Source organism: Triticum aestivum, chromosome 2B (genome assembly GCF_018294505.1).
Source record: "Triticum aestivum cultivar Chinese Spring chromosome 2B, IWGSC CS RefSeq v2.1, whole genome shotgun sequence".
In the NCBI taxonomy this organism is placed as follows: domain Eukaryota; kingdom Viridiplantae; phylum Streptophyta; class Magnoliopsida; order Poales; family Poaceae; genus Triticum; species Triticum aestivum.
In genome coordinates this window covers 2,276,595-2,302,176 of record NC_057798.1, presented here as the reverse complement: position 1 = coordinate 2,302,176, position 25,582 = coordinate 2,276,595, and the positions used below count along the sequence as shown (strand labels likewise).

Sequence of the window (25,582 nt, the reverse complement as noted above, 5' to 3'; positions counted from 1 at the left end):
TTCAACGTGCATTTAAAAAATAGTCACTGCGTATTTAAAATGTGCATGATATATCTTTTAAAAACATCATGTACTAAAATATTCGTTGCACACTAAAAGAATCATCACACATTAAGAAAATGTTTGTAATGTGTTATAATGTGCTTGTTCACATATCATAAAATGTGTGTATTTTTTTCAAGAAAGAAATGGAAAAAATAAAAAGAAAACTGCTCATCGTGTGTTTTAGAAAATGATCATGGTGTATCTAATTTTTTTCAGTGTATGTCTTATAAAATGTTCACCGTGCATTTAGAGTATGTTTGAAAAAGAAAATTGTGTTCAAAACCTTTTCACCATGTAGTTCAAAAATATCGGCGTGCATCCTATGAAATGTTCAGCAGATCTGAAACCTATTCATCGTGTATTTAACGAGGGGTTGCATCCCCTCCGGAGAGCACACACTAATCTACAGCTTACCTGCGATCAGTCTGCACCAGGGCAAGCGGACAATGTGAGCTCTGAAGTTGATGCAGGTAGCGGCAGTGCTCTAGTGCAAGCGGATCAGGTCGTCAGGACCTTCTAATGTATCGGAGATTCACGTTCGCCATCTTTAGCACCCACTGACCCTTGTTCCTTTCATTTGGAGATGAAGTAGGATAGACTGAGCGGCCGTGGTGCCAGAGCGGAGTTAAAGTGGAGTTGGTGGGCCGACCCGAGCTGTTTTTAATCCACCAGCCGGCGTTACGCACCCGTCGCCAGTGCTTTGACGTCCGTCACCACTCACCGTACAAGTCACCACTTCTGTCCGCGACGCGCATTAAATACTCCGTCGTGTGCGTCCTGAACTACCGCGTCCGTCACCTATCTCGATACAAGTCGACGCATACTGATACCGGGAGTAAGAGAGCTCGTCCACGACTTTGAATTTTCGACTGAAGTAAATACTAGTTTATCTATTCCAAGGGGAAGGAGAGCAATTAAGCCATAATTATTGACGAGCCGCAACCGAAAAGATTCTCTCTAACGATAGCGCTGCATGAGAGCTCGTCCACGCCTCGATATTTTCTTTAAAAAGGATGATGCTAGCAGTTTGGGGACGAGGATGAACTTGGAAGCAACCAGCCAAGGGGCCGCCTGTAAACTGACAGGGCCAGGTGTGGCGCCCCGTCAGAAGCAATGAATTGCATAGTTTGGAACTGTCGAGGGGCGGGGAACCCTCAAACAGTTCGTGATTTGCAGGCTCTATGTAGAGCTAATTCCCCAAGGATGGTATTCTTGTGTGAGACTAGGCAACAAAAAATAATGAGTAGATTTCGTGATTGTTTAGGGCTCATCACAGGAGATTTCAACGAGGCGCTATGGGAATTTGAACATTTATCAGCGACAGCTAGACCTCAAGCTCAGATGACGGCGTTCCGGGACTGCTTTGAAACGTGTCAGCTGATTGACTTGGGCTTCTCTGGATGCCCTTATACTTACAATAACAGAAGAAGCGGCCGGGCAAACGTACAAGTGAGGCTGGACAGGGCTGCTGCTGATAATGCATGTCGTGATCTCTTTCCTGAAGCGGCTGTGGTGCACCTCACGTCGCCAAGGTCTGACCACTGCCTGTTGCTTGTTCGCTGTTTCCGGAAACTCGTGTGAAGATGGGAAGAACAAGGAGGTACGAGGTGATGTGGGAGCGGGAGCCGTCGCTAGCTGAAGTGGTGGATGAGGCGTGGGCTACAGCAGGTGCAAAGGGTGACCTGGGAGCCGTGAGTAAGGCTCTCAAAGCAACTATGGCTACCTTGCATCGTTGGAGTAACAAGAAATTGGGCAATATTACCAAGGAGATAGAGAAGCCTAGAACTAGACTTGAAGAGCTACAGAACACGAATGCTGTTTGGAGAGCCCGTAAAAATAAGATCAAAGGGTTGCGAGATGACCAGGGTGTCCTACGCACCGAACACGCTGTTATGTCAGGTATGGCCATGTCATATTTCGAAAATCTGTTTCAAGCTGATCCTTGCTTGCTTCCACATACAGTGGTGGATCTCTTTAACAACGTGATCACGGATGCTATGAATGAGAAGCTCTGCGAAGCTTTTACATATAAGGAGATTAGCGATGCGCTCTTTTAGATCGGTCCCTTGAAGGCCCCCGGGCCGGACGGCTTTCCCTCCAGGTTCTTTCAGTGCCACTGGGGTACAGTGAAGGACAACATCATTGAGGCGGTCAGAAAATTCTTTGCTACTGGTGTTACGCCTGAAGGTGTGAACAATACCACAATTGTGCTTATTCTGAAGGTGGACAACCCGCAAAGACTAACTGAGTTTCGACCCATTAGCCTCTGTAACGTGGTGTACAAGATCATCGCCAAGTGCTTGGTTAATCGATTGCAGCCTATTTTGGGTGATATCATTTCAGAGGAGCAAAGTGCATTTGTGCCAGGAAGGCTTATTACTGACAATGCTTTGGTTGCCTTCGAGAGTACACACTATATCAAACAGGAGAAGGATCCAGATAAAAGTTTTTGTGCTTATAAGCTGGACTTGTCTAAGGCATATGATCGGGTTGATTGGAGATTCCTGGAGCAAGTGATGCAAAAGATGGGCTTTGTGGATCGATGGGTGAGGTGGATCATGACATGTGTCACCTCGGTCTGTTATTGTGTTAATCTTAATGGAGCCCTGTCGGATTCATTTGCACTGTCACGTGTTATTCTGTTAATCTTAATGGAGCCCTCTAGGATTCATTTGCACCGTCACGTGGTCTTCGGCAGGGAGATCCTCTTTCCCCTTTTTTATTCCTTTTTGCGGCTGATGGTTTAGTTGCGATCCTGAAACAGGGTGTTCGTGCACGGAGCTTTACATCGGTGCGTGTGTGTCCTCGGGCGCTGGGAATCTCACACCTCCTATTTGCCGATGACACTCTGCTCTTCTTTCGAGCCACGAAACGAGAAGCACTAAACATCAAGGCAACCCTTGCTACTTATGCTCAGGCTACAGGACAGTTGATCAACCCCAATAAGTGCTCTATCTTATTTGGTGAACAATGTCGGGTGGCTGACCGTGAGGCTGTTGTCCAAGTCCTGAAGGTGCGGCAACAGAGTTTTGAGGAGCGATATGGGACTTCCAACTCCCAATGGGCGCATGTCAAAGGATAGATTTCAAAATCTGCAGCAGAAATATATGAAGAGGATGATCGAATGGGATGGCTCACAACTTGTTCAGAGCGGGAGAGAAGTGCTCATAAAATCAATTGCCCAATCAATTCCGACATACGTGATGAGCATGTTCAAACTTCCAGTGTCCACATGCGAAGACCTAATGGGAATGATTCACAACTTTTTTGGGGGAGTAGAGAAGGGAAAAAGGAAGATGCACTGGCGAGCATGGATCCACCTTATAAAACCAAAGTCACAAGGGGGTCTTGGCTTCCGCGATCTGCGCTTATTTAACCAGGACTTGCTGCCCGCCAAGCTTGGCGGCTTTTGAATAGCCCAGAGAGCCTGTGTGCCCGTGTCCTTAAGGCGAGGCACTACCCTAACGGTAATTTAGATGACACTGTTTTTTCAGGAGGGGCCTCGGCGACTTGGCAAGGTGTGGAACATGGACTGCAGCTCCTGAAAATATGGCTGGTTTGGCACGTGGGGAACGACAACTCAATTAGGATTTGGTGTGTTTGCTGGATCCCGAGAAAGGGCACCGGCAGACCGGTGACACCGTAGGGCCGGTGCCGTCTCCGCCAGGTGAGCGAGTTGCTGGATAACCACGGTGCTCGGCGGATGGATGTGGTACGCGATACCTTCTTCCCGGTGGACGCCGAGGAGATAGCTAAGATTCGGACATCACCTCGAATGGGCGACGATCTCCTTGCGTGGGGTCCTGAGCGTAACGAACACTTCTCGATGTGGAGTGCTTATCGACTTGCTTTGGAAGATCATCTTTGATATTCATCAGTCGCTGCGAGCAGGGCACCGTACAGGCGACGAGCCGTCTGGGCTTTTATTTGTAGGTGCCCTGCTCCTCCTAAGGTTCGCTCTTTTACTTGGCGCTTGCTCACGGACTGCTTGCCCACTTGGGTTAATAAAAAAAGGGCGAGGATTGGAAGTTTCTGACCAATGCCCTCTCTGTGCGATGGAGCCAGAGGACACATTTCATGCCTTTTGCATATGTCCTAGGGTGGTGGCCCTTTGGCAAGCAATGGCAGAGCAATGGCAAATTCCTGCTGCTACGACATTCCATCGGACGGGCACGGAGTGGCTCGCCCAAACTCTTTGTGACCTGCCTGACACGGAGAGGATGTAACTGATGATGATCCTTTGGCGCTGCTAGCATGTGCGCAATGAAATGACGCATCATAAGCAGCCTCCTCCGGTCGAAGCGTCCAAGAGGTTCCTTCTCACCTACGTTGATTCACTCGTGGGCATCCAAAACAATCCTAGTGCAGACCTGGCGAAAGGCAAACAAGTTGTTGATGTGGTCACGCCTAGCAAGCCTGTACCACATGCTCGGGTTGCGGACGAGTCGTGATCACGATGGACCCCTCGAGCGGATGGGTGGACCAAACTCAACGTCGACGGATCGTTCTGCACCTCCACCGAAACGGCGGGCGCCGGAATGATTTTGCGGGAAAGTTTGGGTAAGATCATTTTCTCATCATGCAGAGAACTGAGGGCATGTGCTGAACCTTTAGAAGCCGAACTTCTATCCTGCATAGAGGATTTGAACCTTGCCTTGCAGTGGACGCAGCTACCTATTGAAGTGGAGACAGGCTGCTGTGTTGCTCTTAAGATGATCACAATAGTGGATAGAGATCGATCCCGTTACTCCATGCTGGTTGATCAGATCAGGAGGCTTATGTCGGAAGGGAGAGTAGTTAAGCTAGCCCATATCTGTAGGGAGCATAATAGCATCAGTCATTATCTTGCTAACTTTGGCAGAACTGAATGTCGCACGGTTGTATGGCTGGCTCGGGGCCAGGCGCTTTCCCTGATCTACTCCCTCCGTTCTGATTTACTCGTCGTGGTTTTAGTTTAAATTTGAACTAAAACCATGACGAGTAAATCGGAACTGAGGGAGTATGTAAGACTGATTATGCTCTTGAGTGATGAATAAAACTCCCTTTCATCCGCAAAAAAAAATGTACAAAAAGCTAAAGAAAGGTGGGACCCACAGAGCGAGTTCCTTCGTTCCTAGTACTCCAGTTGGTAGTTATGACGTCAGTCCCAGCCGAGCATGTAGCCTGGATCGTATCTTTATGTTTTAATAACTCGTCGGTGGAGTCAAGCAACAACTCTCAAGTCACTGACCAGTGTATCAAGCTGACTAGTGCGTGTACAAGCCTACAGGCATGAAATCACTACCTTACGTAATACTTCACCAATTCAGCAATCAAGCCTAACAGGCAGTGAACCTTACCGGTTTAAATTTGTACATTTGCAAGCTAGGTATATTTACAGAAAAATTTAGGTGTGGCAGCAGCCAAACCATGCCAGATAGCTGGCACCGCCCCGTGCACCATCGGATCCATCGACGAGATGAGGTGAATAAGTAGGTGTTCAATAAGGTCTCCTTCTGTCTTTTTTTTGGTGTGTCGTCGGGTCTAGCCACGACATCGGGTGGATTTTCTCTGTGTGGAAACAGAGGGAGTTAGTTGTGTCTTTGTCGGGTATGGGCTGCTTCGTCAACAACGGTGTCAATCTTATCATTCCGTTGACTCGGGTCGCATGACGTTTAGGTATGATAGATCAAGCGAATTTCATCCCTTCCCGTCCACGCAGGATTTGGTCGAATGTTGCTGCTATTTGGCTGGAAGAAGAATGATTAGCGGCATGGGTTTGGAAGAAGGCGATTATTAGCATGCTTCATTTAGTGGAAGCCTAGCTGTCTTATGATCTTCATTATACTTTCCTAATCTAATACTAATGGATGCATGTTTTAGCGGAAGTTACTGATCATCATTAGCATACTAGTCTACCCTCTAATTGTGGGCTATGCGGTCTACCCTCTAATTCCTCTGCCTTTTCCGTAGTGCTGCTCACAATGCATATTGAGGCTAGAGGGTAGGGACCTATTTATAGACTCCACGTCGTGTTTTATTATTCCACCTGTTTCCGGAAAGATCCGTATGACTCCTGTGCAATGTTACCAACCACGATAAAACATGCCAGTTTTTCGAGTCTAAATTTACTAGTCCCCAGCACACATGTGTGAGTCATGTGTCATGATTAGATTGTATGTGTGAGATCAACTTCCAATCTTAATCATGTGGGTCAACAGCCTGCAGAGCCGATCATGCAAAACAAACCCAGTTCTTCCACCCTGTGATGTCCCAGGAAAAATACGTACGTACATATAAATTCCAGTAGAGTCGATCCCTTATTAATTCCTCTATTGTATTCCATCACGGTCGTCCTCGGCACCTCGAGTATTACTTCCTCGAGTGAAATTCCGCATCAATTATTCCCCATCACAAACATTAATAATACGAGTAATTCCACGTTGAGTTAAATAATAACCATGTTGAATAAATGTTGAAAGCCACATAAAAATCCAACAAGCTCGTCCCTGCTCCCTCTATCCGGGTTCAATAGGCCCCCTCTTAGAGCATGGTTAATAGTATAGCCAGCTGATGGCTATATGATTGATGTTGCCACGCCATCTATAGTTAAGGTTATAGCCGGGAGGTATAATAGTTAGTTGTAAAGATGTGCTACTTTATTAATGCATAGCCCACGTCTCACTCTCACATAGTGCCTAGGAGCACGTGTTACAGCTGGCTCTTATTCTGTAGCCGGCTCCTCTTCTCTCTCTTCCATGTCAGCAGAATTATAATATTTTTAACTCTTATAGCCCGCTTACATAAGTTTATTATATATACTTGCTCTTGTTTTGGGCTAAAGCTTGACTTCAAAATTTAAGTAAGAAAATATAAACTATATGTCACAAAAATTATATTGTTGGAAAGCTCTTTCAAATACAAATCCAACAGTATAATTTTTAATGGCGTATACTTTATACTTTACTCCCTCCCTCCGAAAATATTTGTCATCAAAATGAATAAAAAGGGATATATCTCGACGTATTTTAGTGCTAGATGCATCTCTTTTTATCTATTTTGATGACAAGTATTTTCGGACGGAGGGAGTAGTATTCTATAGATGGTCAAAGTTTGGCCCAAAATACGAAGGGCCCAATAAACCCGGACGGAGGTAGTACTAATTTAGTTGTGGTGGTAAAAAAGTCAATTCGCGTCATCCAAGGTAGGCCCCACTGGATCTTCCTTCCCCTCCTATGCGCGCTAACCACGTCAACTTTGATGCATGCATCATCAGTTCATCATGGTGGGTTATTATTAGAATTAGATTAAACAAACTAGCCTCTCCTCTCTTTTTAGTGGAACTAATAGTATTTTGAGCAAGTTTATGAAACACTACAAATTCATTCAAATTTAGCTAGTACTTTCTTTTTTCAAAATAGTAGAAAATCTATATTAATCAAACCAGCATTCCCAGACCCAAACAGAAAATCAAACTGTAGCATTACAAGAAAACAATAAAACAAAAGGAAAATGCAATTTAATCCTGGGAGAATCATCCATCTCGCACCTGTTGATGACATGCCGATGTTGCTGTCGCTGGAGTTTCGCGCCATCATCGAAACAGAAGAGTAGTATCTATCTTCCATAGATCCCGAATGATCCATGACCCGGAGAAGAAGATGACGCTAAATCGATCAGACCTAGATGTCATGCAACATGAGTCTATGGAATAATCAGATTGGCGTTCTTGCTGCCGAAGAAGCCCCTACCCGACAAAGACAAAACTATCACCCCTTTGTTTCCATAGAGAGAAAATTCTCCCATTTTCGTTGCTAGATCTGACATCACCCGCATCGCCAAAGCCGAACAAAATGCCAAAGGAGAACTTATTAAACACCTACTTGTCCAACTGATCTCCTTGATGAATCTGATGGTACATGCACCACCGGGACCGAAGAGGAAGCTAGCCGAAGCCAAAGGAACCATTATGTAACACCGCGCCCACCATCGCCAAAAGAGCCGAAATGACGAATAAAAGGAGACACGTACCTAATATGCCCCAAGACAGAAAAAACAACAACTTTCACCGGTAGATCGGGACCTCCTTGCACACCTCCGGTGGGGGAGCTGTCGGAGGAGAAGGAGGCCGGCGATCTACCTACATGCATAGGAGGGTGCGATGGTGGAGGGACTCTATATTGCCTTTGGGGTGTGGTTGCGTACGTTTGGTGAGACGGGACAACCAGAGTAGGGCTGCAAGAAAAGCTCGAGGCTCGTGAGCCGCTCGAGATCGACTCGTTTTTTGACTCGACTCGAGATCGAGTCGAAAAAAAATGAGCTGATTTTGAACACTTTATGTAGCTCAACCGAGAATCGAGCTGATCTTGAGCCAATGTTTGCAGCCCTATTTAATCAAAGGTAAGGTGAGGACACGTGCGTGCGTTTAATCAGCTTCCCAAATTTAAAGCATGTTTGGATGAATATACACTATGTAGTCAAACCGGGGAATAGTTTGGTCAGGAACCATAGTTTCAATTTAGTTTTCCTGTTGGGCTGCTTTGGTTTGGTTGAAATGGGTTAAGCCCCTATTGTAATTTGGTTTGGTGTGGGATTTTAATAGATTGGGTAGGTTTTGTCTGGACAGAAATAAATTTGTCTCAGACCATTTTAGTCCATGGATAAAAACTAGTCTAGCGATCAGTTTGACCTCACGTCACACGAGACTGGCACTAGGTTTAGGAGCTGCCGCCGCCGCAGATGAGCGACATAAGCGTGCTATCACCCAGCCAGCACCGAGATGTACGGTGATAAAAGTCAACTCCTTCATGTAGAAGATTGATGGATGTTCACCTTTCTCAACAGCCAGATCAGTTATACTGAAAACTGACCAAGAATGGAGAGTTTTCGGTTAAATCCATGTATTTGGATATTATCAACACTGGTTTTATACCTTGATCGAACCATGTGTGGAATGTCAAAGTGCCTTTAAAAATTAAAGTGTTTATGTGGTTTGTCCATAAACAAGTCATTCTAATTAAGAACAATTTAGCAAAACGCAACTGGACATGATCTAAAAGATATAGCTTCTGTGATCATGATGAATATATCAAACACATCTTTCTTGACTGCCCAGTGGCAAAGATTTTATGGAGGTCTGTCCACATAGCATTTAACATTACTCCTCCGAATGTCATCCACACGTTATTTGGGATGTGGCTAGATGGAATAGAGTCAGAAACGGCGGGACATATCCGAGTAGGAGTATGTGCTTTATTATGGGCAGTATGAAACTGCAGGAATGATTTGGTTTTTCACAGAACAACACATACTCATTTCTTGTAGGTTATATTTCGGGCCACTGCACTGATCCGTATGTGGTCGCTACTCACTCCGACAGATGCCAGTGAGCGTTTGGTTACTGGGTCTATCCGGTGGGAGTAGGTAGCATGGGCTATTTTCAACCGGTTTGGATGGCGGTCATGCAATAGGATAGGTGTTTAGTTTCCTATCTATTTTTTGTCAGTCGGTTGTGGCTATCCTGTTTTTATGTGTTTTTCCTCTTTGTGAGCACTTTTTCCTTCTTTTTTGGGACTTGGAGACTTTGTTGGACCTTTTGTTTATTCATAAGATGACCGTATGCATCACTCTGATGCAGAGGCCGGGGAATAACCTCCTTTAAAAAAAAAGAACACGAGGAGCCCAAAGCCGAGGCCTTGGACGATGTTGTTGACAATGGAGATGGCCGTGAGATTGACCTTGCCGGACGTGGCCGATGAAGGCGACGGTGACGAAGCTGATGAGGAACTGGAAGACCCTAGTCAAGATCATCGGCCCAGCGATATGCCAAAGGGTCTTGCACACGTCCGGGAAGGTTTTCCAGCCGGCCCGACCCGGTCAAGATCCTCATATCACGAAGCACCAGGGCATACAGAGACATAATGCTACTCTTACTGAAAATACAATTCCGGCCCTTCATAAATAAGCTCATTACGAAAAGATGGCAGCTCATTACAAACATATCGCAACATAAGCAAAGAATGTATATGGATGGATGGATGGATCGATTATATATGTCCCTTGATGCTCATGCGTTGCTTTGATCTGTTTCTGTACTGGAAAGCATATTAAGTCGCCATACACATGTTGCATATATGCATGCTCTGTTTTCTACTACTCCACTGGCAATCGATGTGCTTAAGTCTGAGCTAGGGCATGTACTTACTTACTATCATAGTGTTTGTGTATTGGAAAACATATTATATGCAACTACTAATGCATTGTCATTTTTGCACAATCGAAAGATGGACTGGCTGGCTTGGGTGGTTGCCGGAATTACTCTTCTTGTCCTTGGTGTCGTGCTGGTGGCAGGGCTTGGGGTCGACGTCACCACATGGGCTACGACACTCAAGGGAATGACAAGGAAGGAGTGGAAGGTCGCCCTGCTCACTACAAGAAATATGTCAACTTGCGACCATCACTATTGGTCATTGAATGGTTGTTATTTTTCATTTGCAACCTTTTTGTGATAAAAAATAGATGGTCAAAAGCTGACCATTTTTAATGGAAATTAACGGCCTTCTCTGTGATATGGTCGTAGAAGGCAACGACCAACAAAAGGTCGTTGGTCCAACGACCTTTTGTTTTGGTCGCTGGCTGTCTGCCCAGGCCACGTCGGATCCAACATGGCAAGCTGATGTGGCAAAATTGTGTCCAATTGAAAAGGTCATTGGAAAGAATCTGCCCGGTCCAATTCAGCGCCTAAATGGGCCAAGCCCATTAATTCAGCCCATTTAATTTATTTTTTCCCTGTGCTTTGATTAGCTAAATGGGCCTGGCCCAACAATTGGGCCTTTTATTTTTTTCAGATGCAGCCTTTTACAGTCATTTTTTTGGGCCTCAACCTTTTTAGAATCTGAAATTTATATAGCTCTTTTTAGAAACGACTCCAACATAGTTTGGGCTATGGCCTTTTTAGAGCCCAAGTATTTGGTGCAATATAAATTCTGGACGTGGCCTTTTTACAATCCAATGGTGCTTGGGCCAAGCCCTCTTTTATTTACAACCAATATTGTCAAATCAGTAATAATAACAGTACTTCCTTCCCATGATCAGTAATAACACAAGTATAGAAAACTTTATCTCACATGTTACCAGCACATAACTTTATCTCGCGTAACATTATACAAAACAACACATCTCAATAACTTATCTCCCATGTTCACACGTAAGTACATAACTTTATCAGACAACATTATACAGAACTGTATCTTGCAGGTTCAAAGCACATAAACAGGTTGAAAGAACATAAACTTTATCTCACAGGTTCCAGCAACAAAATAAGATCACCTGATGTATAGATAACCTGCACATTCAAAAAGAATAAACAATATGTCAAAGAGAGACAAGAAAAAAATAGCCACTTGCATCAAGTAGACCTGGTGTACAGATAGTAATCAAACTAGCATTCATGGAGGATTATTTCTGAAACTAGCAGCAAAAAAGACATAGGATGCCAAATAGCCGGCAGCAGTGCTCACATGCATCTTTCATACAGTAGCATCACTAATCAAGTCGCCCATGTATGCTAGAAATCAAGAATCAAAGGGACTTCTGCTTGTTTCGAATATCTTACATCTATTGTTCACAATTTAGTAGAGAAATGGTCGAGCAGTGAGCGCTACGCTTCACGGACTTGGCAGTACACAATATATTTCAGGATGGAGCACCGATAGAATACCTCTATCTGGAAAAGAACAATAAGGAGCTATACAGTTTAAGTAAGCATCCTTGGCTATACAAATATGTTGTGAGAATGATATGGATCTATTTACAATTTCTGTTGAGAAACAATAACTTGATGTAAAGTCTCTTGAAGGTACATAGTTAGCATTTAATATTTATTTCTTACGATCTTTAATTCATCACATGATAAGGAGTGCACCAAATACTCATATAAAAGGTTGTATCAAAACTAAGAAAGTATTGTTTGGACCTCTTTTGCCTATGTAACAATCTCCTAATCATATAGTTGACATTTGCGCCTTCATTTCTTCACTAGTTTTAGCAATCAAAGATGAAATGTACAAGTTTGATATTGGGTTATGACAGAACTTACCATAGTTGAAAGGGCTTGTAGGGCTGCTACACACATCAAAGTTCTCGTCCGCTCCTGCTTCTTCGCTAGTTTCACATAGTCTTGGGACCAACGCTTCTAGATTGGATCACAAGTGTAGTAGCACAGCAGCGTCGCTGCCGTATACACAGTCGCTGGCCAATCCATCTAGGCGGGCGAGATCACCAGCACCAGACCACCAGAGTGAGAAGCTTCAGCAAGGAGGAGCAGGCTCCACCCTTCCGTCTGTTGGCACCTGCAGTAGATAAATCTTCCAGAGCAAGGCTGTCTGCGGTGGATGGATATATAATAAAAAAACCGCTAGGTGGATGCGTCCGTTAGGGATAATGGCTGAGCCGTGGCTCAGTCTGGTAGTGTCCATATCTGAGCCGCCTCATGGAGGGTGACTGCCGTCGACATAAATGCAGCACATGGGTGGGCCCTATTCTTTGGAAAAGCATCCCATACAACTCAGAATACATTATGAAATACAACTGTTGAATCTTAGCGCCAGGCAACGAACGAGATAACAGGAGCATCTGAGCTCGAGCTCAGAATAGCACTTTCGGCATTGTGTCATTATATGTGACCAAGTTATCAGGAAAAATAATAAATTTGTAATACAACAATTCTTTAAAAACAGTGTTCTCAGAAATGAGCTATCATGTGTGAAGATTGATGACTTTCAAGTCAAATGATCAACCTTATGGCCACATTCCTGTCATAGTTTGTTCAAATGATCTAATTAATATTGTGCACAAGGGTGCATCAGAATGGTAAACAATGTTTCCTAAGGAAGTTTTCATTTTCTTTGGACGGAAATTTCATTTTCCATTTTTCGAGTGACCAAAATGAGTTTTTTTGTGAATGACCTACCATATATTTGTTGTAAAATTGTACCAAATCAATTTTCTAAAATACTAGGACATATTTAATGCATAGTTGAAAAAAATGGTTGGGTGTCAAAAGCTTTGATCCACCTCTCGTGAAAAAGACAAATTTTCGTCGATTTAGTAGGAAGCGGGTCAAATTTGAACTGCACCTGCCTTTTAGTTTGCTCTTGATTTTTTTTCCAAAAATCATTTCTAGGTACATAAGTATCTATTTAATCATAAATACATGGTTTGGTGGCGATACGTCGAGGTTTGGACGCCGAGGGCCCCAACTCCAGAGCGCATAAACTCGCATGCCCGCCGCATGGTCACCACAAGACTGTGGTGTTGCCACGCATTTTGGATGGCCTAGACATGTCTAGTGGGTTGGGCACTCCCCCGGTAGGTGTCAGGAAGAAGATGGAAATAGAACAATCTCATGATGAGACTGAATTGAGCTCAAACATGAATTAGCAACCAAGTGTTTGATTAGTGGTGGGGAAAATAGACATGGCCACTGGCCAGTTTTGGCTGAGGATGATCATCTACTAAGGACACTTTCTTGGAAATTTTGCAGTTCAAATGGAGGAGCCTAGGTGTCACTTGCTTTGCAACATACCACACTGGACAAAAATATGAATGTTGAAGCTGGACTCAAATAAATGAATGGATTGATCTGAAATTTGGAGGATGATGGTAATTTGGGCATATGAAGGCACTTTAAAAATTTCATACCATTTGGATAAATAAAAATGGTACTTCCTTCACAGTGCTCCCCACTAAACAGAAAATTGGGAAAAATGCTGAGGGAAATTGCCTAGATTAAATGAGCTAAATTTTGGTGGGGGGACGTTCTATGGGCAGGGTCATGTCGTGGTAAATTTTTAGCAATTATAAATTAACATTAAATATAGTTGCTTCACAAACTAAAAATATTACCAGAAACAAAGATTGGATGGTGAGCTCACATGAATTGTTAGATGGGGCTCAAATTTTGTGGAGATCTATGATTTGAGAATATAGAAGATGTGGCTAAAATTCAGCTCACTAGGATATGCCTAGCTAGTACTTCTTTCACAATGGTTCTAGCTGAACAAAAACTTTGAAAATTTGCCAAGGAAGACTTACCAGGCAAATGGAGCTGAATATTGTCATGAGGCAATGATTTGGATAGCAAAGAATGCCCAATTTTTTGGGAAATTTTGGGCACGACATAAATATAGGCCGCTTCACAACCTAGGGCAAAAAATGACACATAGACATGACACACACCTACACCCCTGCGTGAGTACCTCGTTCATCTATTTCATCTTGAGCCACCTTCTACCCATGCACAAGACCCTACAATTCAATGGTGTTGCAACTGGACATTAAGGATATGTGGAGGGACGAGGGGGCAGGAGCCGCAGCCGGGATTGCCGCCTTGGAGCCACTAGTCGCGGGCCTCATCAATAACACACAGGGCTGGAATTCGAGCCGAGTCAAGCCAGCTTGGCTCGACTCGCTAGAGCTCGTTTCGTTAACGAGCTAGCTCGACTCGACTCGTTACTATAACGAGCTCAAACCCAAGATTGGCTCGACTCGTATAACTCACGAGCTGGCTCGTTTAGCTTGTTAAGCTCGTTAAAGATATAAACATAAAGCCCTCAAATATGATAAAAATGATTATGTATATATTAAACGTATATATCACTAAATAATTGTAATTTTCTTGTAACACATGAGTCACCTAGGAGGCTAGGCCTTCAACGGGTGGGCCTTGGGTTGTGCACCTGAGACGTAGGCTGTTTAATGGCTGATCTTTCTTTGTATTGGAAGTGACTGATCTATTGTATCGAGCCTAAAGAGTTACAGGAGTACTTGTAAGATTGACTCGTTTAACTTGGTCTATAAACGATCTTAAACTAAAGCTCGGCTCGACTCGTTATTCTTCGAGTTTGAGTCGATTCGAGCCGAGTCACAAGCTACTTGTTTAGCTCGCGAGTTTCGAGCTTTTTTTCCAGCCCTAAACCCCCACACCTTAGTAGGCCAAGCTGGGATTTCTGACAGTCTCCGGTCATAACATGTGTGGGATCAATTTCCATCGCTGGATGAGGCTACAGCCTCGACAAGCCGCACCGTCTGATGTAGAGAGTGTCCTTGCGTTGCCGAAGAAGAGCAGGAGCACCGTGCAGAGGCTGCCATCGCTGCCTCTACAGGTGCTCGTTGGTCCGACACGACCAGGACAGCGGAGCGGATCTTCTGTATGTCCTGATCGCGCAGACCCACGTGAGCGCCAACGGTGGCGTGGGGATCGTGCCCCAGCGCTGGCCCAGGTATTTGAGCCCTGCGGGGATCGTTGTAACGGAGTGGCCATGGCTCGAGTTTGTGCTCGGTGGAAAAAGATCGCCCTTGTTGCGGCGGCAGCATTCGTGCGCTGGGAAAACACCACTGTGTCTTCTCTGTGATCGTGTTCTTCTTCACCTCCTTCTTGTTCGTTGGTTCGTGCCACGGCAAGTGAGGAAGAGCTGCTAGGGTTAGACACCAACACGGGACGTGGCGAGTGCGTGAATGGGTGCGTCGAGAGCACGACGTGGGGCGTCAGTGCGCGCACGCATAAAACCCCTCCCTCCCCATGTGTTGTACCGACGGGCTCGAGTTGTTGTGTGAGGAAAAAAGCGGTCGTTACGGCGGGCGTTCGCGCGCCGGAACCACCGTGTCTTGTGTCTCCCTCCTTCTTTCTTCTTCCTCGGTTCGAGCTGGTGTGAGAGAGAGAGAGAGCGACCAGAGAGAGCAAGGGCAGGCTATGGTTCGAGCTAGGACCCAACAATTGGCATCAGAGCTTCGATTGCGGAGGTGACCACCAGCGATGTCGCTCGTGCTGTACGGCGGCGGAGCAGCGAGCGCGCTGTCTCTGCAGTGCCCAATGCTCACCGGTGACAACTACACTGTATGGGCGATCAAGGTCGAGGCCAACCTCGACGCGCAGGGGCTGTGGGAGGCAGTGGCTCCGACGGACGCGGAGGCAGCGGTCGATGTGAAGAAGAACAAGACGGAGCGGGCGTACTTGCTCGGAGCGCTCGCCGAGGACATCTTGTTGTAGGTGTCGTCCAAGAAGACGACAGCGGAAGTGTGGACGTGTCTCAAGACGCGATTCGTGAGTGCAGATCGGGTCAGGGCAGTGCGGCTGGCCACACTCCGGGGTGACTTTGATCGGCTGCGCATGGCGGACGGCGAGGCACTTGAAACCTAATATGTCTTTGAAGTTTTAATGCAGGTCGCAAAGGAGTTAATGGAAGTTTAGCATGTCGATGGTACATCAACATTTCAGATATGACCGAGTTCCATGCGAGGTTATGTACTTGTGCTGGTCCTGCACACGGGTACATATGAACCCGCTTTTCAAAGATGTACTTTTAACATGTTTTGTAATGTTCAAAAATTTTGTGCATATATGTTCGCAAAAGTATGTCTGTGGCACAAAGTTTTGTCAAAAAAAGTATTTTTATTTTGTCTCTGTAAAACAAAGGTTTAGTGCTTCTAAATAGCGTTTCGTGGCACAATTTGTTTTTTGCACATGCTACAAAAAATGTTGTTTTTTTCGTGAAACTTTATGCACACACATAAAATATGGAGATGTCTGCGCGCACCTTTTTTCAGAATTTTTTGGCATTTCAAAATGTGTTCTTCAAAGTGGGTTCATATGTATCCGGATTCATCCATGCACTTCCCTATGCTGGTGTCGCTTTCTATATCATTTATCGTGCCATCTTGTGTGTGGGTTGAACTCTCTTGTGCGCCTCCAGCAGTTTTTCGGGTGAACACTCTCCAATACAAAAAATTCTTCTCCAGGGACAAACAACAACTGAAGTGAATGCACATGGGTAATCTAGAGACCAAGACTGTTGGTCATCTTTTTTGCATTGGACATCTATGAGAACCAGGTAAAGCATTTATGTCAAATTAATTATGGATAATGCCTATTGTAGCCTTTTTGAAAAAAAATGGCTTCGCTGTTCTGATTTGGGATGTATTTACAGGATACACGTTTCTTCTGCTCGATTACTTTGGCTAGACTTAATCCTAGGCAGCCCGCCTCCTGCAGTGCCATCCGAGTCTTTTCTTGTTCATGCTGGAGTTGCATCTCCTGTTGGAGTTGTTTCGACACTGACCATCCCTCTTCCCTCTGCGAAGAGCATATCCATTTACTTTTATGTTATTTTACTCTTGTTATTGAGTCATTACATTCTCAAACAAGCATTAGTCCTGAGAGCACTATTGTCATTCTCATGCATTATGTGTAGTTAATGTTGTGTGCATCATGATTGGATCTCTTCTACAATGAATTACAATGTTTAGTTGCTGCTTGAACTTTGGAGGTGCTCTGCATTTATATTTTGCCGCGGTCTCAAAAAGGGCTAGCGAGATACCATGCTGTCATATTATATCATGATTGTTCTAACAAAGTGTTAGCATTTGAGATGTTTTATTATTGCTCACTAGTTGATTATGTCATTAATATGAGTTAATATGATTTCTAGGAGTTACCATTGGCATGATTAGTTATAATCTTTGCTGAAAACTTGGGTATTATTTAAGCATATATATAGATACAAGAACAAAAGAGTTTATCCTTAGCAAAAGATGACAATGGCCATATCATATCACTTATATTGATTGCATGTGATGTTTATCCTTTATGCATCTTATCTTGCTTTGATTGACGGTAGCATTATAAGATGATCTCTCACTAAATTTCAAGATAAAAAGTGTTCTCCCTGAGTATGCACCGTTGCCAAAGTTCGTCGTGCCCAGACACCACGTGATGATCGGGTGTGATAAGCTCTACGTCCATCTACAACGGGTGCAAGCCAGTTTTGCACACGCAGAATACTCAGGTTAAACTTGATGAGCCTAGCATATGCAGATATGGCCTCGGAACACTGAGACCGAAAGGTCGAGCGTGAATCATATAGTAGATATGATCAACATAATGATGTTCACCATTGAAAACTACTCCATTTCACGTGATGATCGGTTATGGTTTAGTTGATTTGGATCACGTGATCACTTAACATGATTAGAGGGATGTCTATCTAAGTGGGAGTTCTTAAGTAATATGATTAAATTGAACTTAAATTTATCATAAACTTAGTACCTGATAGTATTTGCATGTCTATGTTGATTGTAGATAGATGGCTCGTGCTGTTGTTCCATTGAATTTTAATGCGTTCCTTGAGAAAGCAAAGTTGAAAGATGATGGTAGCAATTACACGGACTGGGTCCGTTACTTGAGGATTATCCTCATTGCTGCACAGAAGAATTACGTCCTGGAAGCACCGCTGGGTGCCAGGCCTGCTGCAGATGCAACTGCATACGTTGTGAACGTTTCGCAGAGCAAAGCTGATGACTACTCGATAGTTCAGTGTGCCATGCTTTACGGCTTAGAACCGGGACTTCAACGACGTTTTCAACGTCATGGAGCATACGAGATGTTCCAGGATTTGAAGTTAATATTTCAAGCAAATGCATGGATTGAGAGATATGATGTCTCCAATAAGTCCTATAGCTGCAAGATGGAAGAGAATAGTTCTGTCAGTGAACATATACTCAAAATGTCTGGGTATAATAATCACTTGATTCAATTGGGAGTTAATCTTCCTGATGATAGTGTCATTGACAGAATTCTTCAATCACTGCCACCAAGCTACAAGAGCTTTGTGATGAACTATAATATGCAAGGGATGAACAAGACTATTCCCGAGCTCTTCGCAATGCTAAAGGCTGCGGAGGTAGAAATAAAAAAGGAGCATCAAGTGTTGATGAACAAGACCACCAGTTTCAAGAAAAAGGTAAAGGGAAGAAGAAGGGGAACTTCAAGAAGAACAACAAACAAGTTGCTGCTCAAGAGAAGAAACCCAAGTCTGGACCTAAGCCTGAGACTGAGTGCTTCTACTGCAAACAGACTGGTCACTGGAAGCGGAACTGCCCCAAGTATTTGGCGGATAAGAAAGATGGCAAGGTGAACAAAGGTATATGTGATATACATGTTATTGATGTGTACCTTACCAGAGCTCGCAGTAGCACCTGGGTATTTGATACTGGTTCTGTTGCTAATATTTGCAACTCGAAACAGGGACTACGGATTAAGCGGACACTGGCTAAGGATGAGGTGACGATGCGCGTAGGAAATGGTTCCAAAGTCGATGTGATCGCCGTCGGCACACTACCTCTACATCTACCTTCGGGATTAGTTTTAGACCTAAATAATTGTTATTTGGCTCTAGCGTTGAGCATGAACATTATATCTGGATCTTGTTTGATGTGAGACAGTTATTCACTTAAATCTGAGAATAATGGTTGTTCTATTTATATGAGTAATATCTTTTATGGTCATGCACCCTTGAAGAGTGGTCTATTTTTGATGAATCTCGATAGTAGTGATACACATATTCATAATGTTGAAACCAAAAGATGCAGAGTTGATAATGATAGTGCAACTTATTTGTGGCCCTGCCGTTTAGGTCATATTGGTGTAAAGCGCATGAAGAAACTCCATACTGATGGACTTTTGGAATCACTTGATTATGAATCACTTGGTACTTGCGAACCATGGAGCGAGCAACTGATTTGTTAGAAATCATACATACTGATGTATGTGGTCCACCGAATATTGAAGCTCGCGGCGGGTATCATTATTTTCTCATCTTCACAAATAATTTAAGCAGATATGGGTATATCTACTTAATGAAACATAAGTCTTAAACATTTGAAAAGTTCAATGAATTTCAGAGTGAAGTTGAAAATCATCGTAACAAGAAAATAAAGTTTCTACGGTCTGATTGTGGAGGAGAATATTTGAGTTACGAGTTTGGTTTACATTTGAAACAATGCGGAATATTTTCGCAATTGACGCCACCCGGAACACCACAACGTAATGGTGTGTCCGAATGTCATAATCGCACTTTACTAGATATGGTGCGATCTATGATGTCTCTTACTGATTTACCGCTATCATTTTGGGGTTATGCTTTAGAGACGGCAGCTTTCATGTTAAACAGGGCACCATCAAAATCCGTTAAGACGACGCTTTATGAACTATGGTTTGGCAAGAAACCAAAGTCATCGTTTCTTAAAGTTTGGGGCTGCGATGCTTATGTGAAAAAACTTCAACCTGATAAGCTCGAACCCAAATCGGAGAAATGTGTCTTCATAGGATACCCAAAGGAAACTGTTGGGTACACCTTCTATCGTAGATCCGAAGGCAAGACATTTGTTGATAAGAATGGATCCTTTCTAGAGAAGGAGTTTCTCTCGAAAGAAGTTAGTGGGAGGAAAGTGGAACTTGATGAGGTAACTGTACCTGCTCCCTTATTGGAAAATAGTTCATCACAGAAACCAGTTCATGTGACGACTACACCAATTAGTGAGGAAGCTAATGATATTGATCATGAAACTTCAGATCAAGTTACTACCGAACCTTGTAGGTCAACCAGAGTAAGATCCACACCAGAGTGGTACGGCAATCCTATTCTGGAGGTCATGTTACTTGACCATGGCGAGCCTACGAACTATGAGGAAGCGATGATGAGCCCAGATTCCGCAAATGGCTTGAGGCCATGAAATCCGAGATGGGATCCACGTATGAGAACAAAGTGTGGACTTTGGTTGACTTGCCCAATGATCGGCAGACCATTGAGAATAAATGGATCTTCAAGAAGAAGACTGACGCTGATGGTAATGTTACTGTCTACAAAGCTTGACTTGTTGTGAAAGGTTTTCAACAAGTTGAAGGGGTTGACTACGATGAGACTTTCTCACCCATAGCGATGCTTACGTCTGTCCGAATCATGTTAGCAATTGCCGCATTTTATGATTATGAAATTTGGCAAATGGATGTCAAAACTGCATTCCTGAATGGATTTATGGAAGAAGAGTTGTATATGATGCAACCAGAAGGTTTTGTCGATCCAAAGGATGCTAACAAAGTGTGCAAGCTCCAGCGATCCATTTATGGATTGGTGCAAGCCTCTCGGAGTTGGAATAAATACTTTGAGTGGGAGCTCTGTAGCATTTCTAATATTATATGTAGACAACATATTATTGATTGGAAATGATATAGAATTTCTGGATAGCATAAAAGGATACTTGAATAAAAGTTTTTTAATGAATGACCGCGATGAAGCTGCTTACATATTGGGCATCAAGATCTATAGAGATAGATCAAGACACTTAATTGGACTTTCACAGAGTACATACATTGATAAAGTTTTGAAGAAGTTCAAAATGGATCAAGCAAAGAAAGGGTTCTTGCCTGTAATACAAGATGTGAAATTGAGTCAGACTCAATGCCCGACGACTGCAGAAGATAGAGAGAAAATGAAAGATGTTCCCTATGCTTTAGCCATAGGCTCTATCATGTATGCAATGCTGTGTACCAGACCTGATGTATGCTTAGCAATAAGTTTAGCAGGGAGGTACCAAAGTAATCCAGGAGTGGATCACTGGACAGCGGTCAAGAATATCCTGAAATACCTAAAAAGGACTAAGGTTATGTTTCTCATTTATGGAGGTGACAAAGAGCTAGTCGTAAATTGTTACGTCGATGCAAGCTTGGACACTGATCTGGACGATTCTAAATCGCAAACCGGATACGTGTTTATATTAAACGGTGGAGCTGTTAGTTGGTGCAGTTCTAAACAAAGTGTCGTGGCGGGATCTACATGTGAAGCGGAGTACATAGCTGCTTCAGAAGCAGGAAATGAAGGAGTCTGGATGAAGGAGTTCATATCCGATCTAGGTGTCATACCTAGTGCATCGGGTCCAATGAAAATCTTCTGTGACAATACTGGTGCAATTTCCTTGGCAAAGGAATCCAAATATCACAAGAAGACCAAGCACATCAAGAGACGCTTCAATTCCATCTGGGCCCAAGTCTAGGTGGGAGACATAGAGATTTGCAAGATACATACGGATCTGAATGTTGTAGACCCGTTGACTAAGCCTCTTCCACGAGCAAAACATGATCAGCACCAAGGCTCCATGGGTGTTAGAATCATTACTGTGTAGTCTAGATTATTGACTCTGGTGCAAGTGGGAGACTGAAGGAAATATGCCCTAGAGGCAATAATAAAGTTATTATTTATTTCCTTATATCATGATAAATGTTTACTATTCATTCTAGAATTGTATTAACCGGAAACATGATACATGTGTGAATACATAGACAAACTGAGTGTCACTAGTATGCCTCTACTTGACTAGCTCGTTTATCAAAGATGGTTATGTTTCCTGGCCATGGACAAAAGAGTTGTCATTTGATTAACGGTATCACATCGTTGAAAGAAAGATGTGATTGACTTGACCCATTCCGTTAGCTTAGCACTTGATCGTTTAGTATGTTGCTACTGCTTTCTTCATGACTTATACATGTTCCTGTGACTATGAGATTATGCAACTCCTGTTTACCGGAGGAACACTTTGTGTGCTACCAAACGTCACAACGTAACTGGGTGATTATAAAGGTGCTGTAAAGGTGTCTCCGAAGGTACTTGTTGGGTTGGCGTATTTCGAGATTAGGATTTGTCACTCCGATTGTCGGAGAGGTATCTCTTGGCCCTCTCGGTAATGCACATCACTATAAGCCTTGCAAGAAATGTGACTAATGAGTTAGTTATGAGATGATGCATTGCATAACGAGTAAAGAGACTTGCCGGTAACGAGATTGAACTAGGTATTGAGATACCGACGATCGAATCTCGGGCAAGTAACATACCGATGACAAAGGGAACAACGTATGTTCTTATGCGGTTTGACCGATAAAGTTCTTCGTAGAATATGTGGGAGCCAATATGAGCATCCAGGTTCCGCTATTGGTTATTGACCGAAAACGTGTTTCGGTCATGTCTACATTGTTCTCGAACCCGTAGGGTCCGCACGCTTAAAGTTAGATGACAGTTATATTATGAGTTTATATGTTTTGATGTACTGAAGATAGTTCGGAGTCCCGGATGTGATCACGGACATGACGAGGAGTCTTGAAATTGTCGAGACATGAAGATTGATATATTGGACGACTATATTCGGACACTGGAATGGTTTCGGGGGTTATGGGATATATACCGGAGTACCGGGGGGTTACCGGAACCCCCCAGGGGGTTAATGGGCCACATGGGCCCGAAGTGGAGAAGAGGAGGGGCGGCCAGGGCAGGCCACGCGCCCCCTCCCCCTCTAGTCCGAATTGGACAAGGAGGGGGGGCGGCGCCCCCCTTTCCTTCCTCCCCTCTCTCCCTTCCTCCCCCTTCTCCTACTTGGACATGGAAAGGAGGGAGTCCTACTCCAGTGGGAGTAGGACTCCCCTTGGCGCGCCCCCTCCTGGCCGGCCGCCCCCTCCCCTTTGCTCCTTTATATACAGGGGTAGGGGGGCACCTCTAGACACAACAATTGATCATTAATCTCTTAGCCGTGTGCGGTGCCCCCCTCCACCATAGTCCTCCTCGATAATATCGTAGCGGTGCTTAGACGAAGCCCTGCGTCGGTAGAACATCATCATCGTCACCATGCCGTCGTGCTGACGGAACTCTCCCTAGACACTCGACTGGATCGGAGTTCGAGGGACGTCATCGAGCTGAATGTGTGCAAGAACTCGGAGGTGTCGTGCTTTCGGTGCTTGATTGGTCGGGCCGTGAAGACGTACGACTACATCAACGGCATTGTGCTAACGCTTCCGCTTTCGGTCTACGAGGGTACGTAGGCACACTCTCCCCTCTCGTTGCTATGCATCACCATGATCTTGCGTGTGCGTAGGAAGTTTTTTGAAATTACTACGTTCCCCAACAGCTTCTTGGCTAGTTCACATAGTCTTGGGACCAACACTTCTAGATTGGATCACAAGTGTAGTAGCACATCAGCATCACTGCCGTATACACGGCCGTTGGCCAATCCATCTAGGCGGGCGAGATCACCAGCACCAGACTACCAGAGTGAGAAGCTCTAGCAAGGAGGAGCAGGCTCCACCCTTTCGTCCGTTGGCACCTGCAGGGAGGGAGAGAGACTGAGAAGCAAGCAAATAGAACACTGAAGTTCAGGGCAACCAAGCTCATGCTAGGGATCAACAACACTAACCCATAGGGCACATAAGCAAGCAAATGGCACAATGAAAATGAAAAATGGGTATAAGAATTATGGTACAAGGTTAATTAGACCATGAAAAATATCAGTCGCCTTCTTAAGCACATGAACTCAGATACAATCTTGGAGCTCGGCTCTTTGTCAGCCCAATAACAAACTGGTTCACTTCCTTTAATCTAGTATGTAATAAGACAAGGACATGCCTAGGTTATAGAATTTGCAGAATCTACATGAAACCATCTCAGAAGCATATGAATTTAGGCCATGTTGAAGTGGAAGTACACATTATCTATGTGCATTTATTGGTTTGATTTGTATAGTCCACAGAAGTGCTGTGGACTTTCACATGTTATATCTGATAAACTTAGACAATCATGCACCAATCCACTGGTTGTGCACAGAATCACAAACGCCAGAGCATATAGTTTTATGATAGGGGTGCACAACACTAAACTATAGGCTATCAACAAAATTAGAGGAGGGAAGAATAAGGGGTAGCGATGACCTGATATGGCCTCGATCCGGGAAGGCCGCCGTCGAGCTTCGACAAGTCAGGGAGATACCCATGTTTCCGTACCCTGGTCATGGTTGCGGTCGGTCACGGGTACCCAAGTTGCAAGGAAAAATAATAAAATTGTAATATAACAATTTTTTTTAAAAGTGTTCTAAAAAATGAGCTTGTGTGAAGATTCATGGCTTTCATTGAAAATGACCAATCTTATGGCCACATTCATGACATAGTTTGTTCAAATGATATCATATTGTGCACATGGGTGCATATTGGAATGACAAAAAATGTTGCCTAAGGAAGTTTTCATTTTCTTTGACCGAAAAGTCAATTTTCCATTTTTCGAGTGCCCAAAATGAGTTTTTTTGTGAAGAACCTACAATATATTTGTTGCAAAATTGGACCAAATAAATTTTCTATAATATTAGGCCATATTTAATGTATAATTGACCAAATGGGTGGGTGTCAAAAGATTTGATCCACCTCTCGTGAAAAAGACAATTTCCACCGATTCAGCTAGAAGTGGGTCGAATTTGAACTGCACCAGCCTCATAGTTTGCTCTTTATTTTTTCCAAAAATCATTTCTAGATACATAAGTATCTATTTAATCAAAGAAACACCAAAAAATCCAAATTCAACCACTAGCTAGGAACAGTCATACCCGCCGTTTTGAACGCATTTTCAAACAGGCATAACAAATTCGAAAAAAAATAAAAAAAATTCGAATAAATTGGCAAATCTTTGCATTGTGGCATTATATGTGACCAAGTTATCAGGAAAAATAATAAATTTGTAATACAACAAATCTTTAAAAACAGCGTTCTCAAACATGAGCTATCATGTGTGAAGATTCATGGCTTTCAAGTCAAATTATTAATCTTAAGGCCACATTCATGGCATAGTGTGTTCAAATGATCTAGTATTATGCACAAGCGTGCATCTTGGAATGGCAAACAATGTTTCCTAAGGAAGTT

At 43.7% G+C, this 25,582-nt stretch overlaps 1 long non-coding RNA gene across 1 annotated transcript; it reads right to left on the bottom strand.

Annotated features, from left to right (window-relative positions):
* Positions 1-11,130: 11,130 nt before the first annotated feature.
* Positions 11,131-12,382, bottom strand: LOC123039813 (uncharacterized). Its single transcript, XR_006417992.1, has 2 exons — positions 12,122-12,382; positions 11,131-11,368 (listed from the first exon to the last, which is right to left on the bottom strand). It is a non-coding gene; the product is annotated as an uncharacterized lncRNA (long non-coding RNA).
* Positions 12,383-25,582: the final 13,200 nt, after the last annotated feature.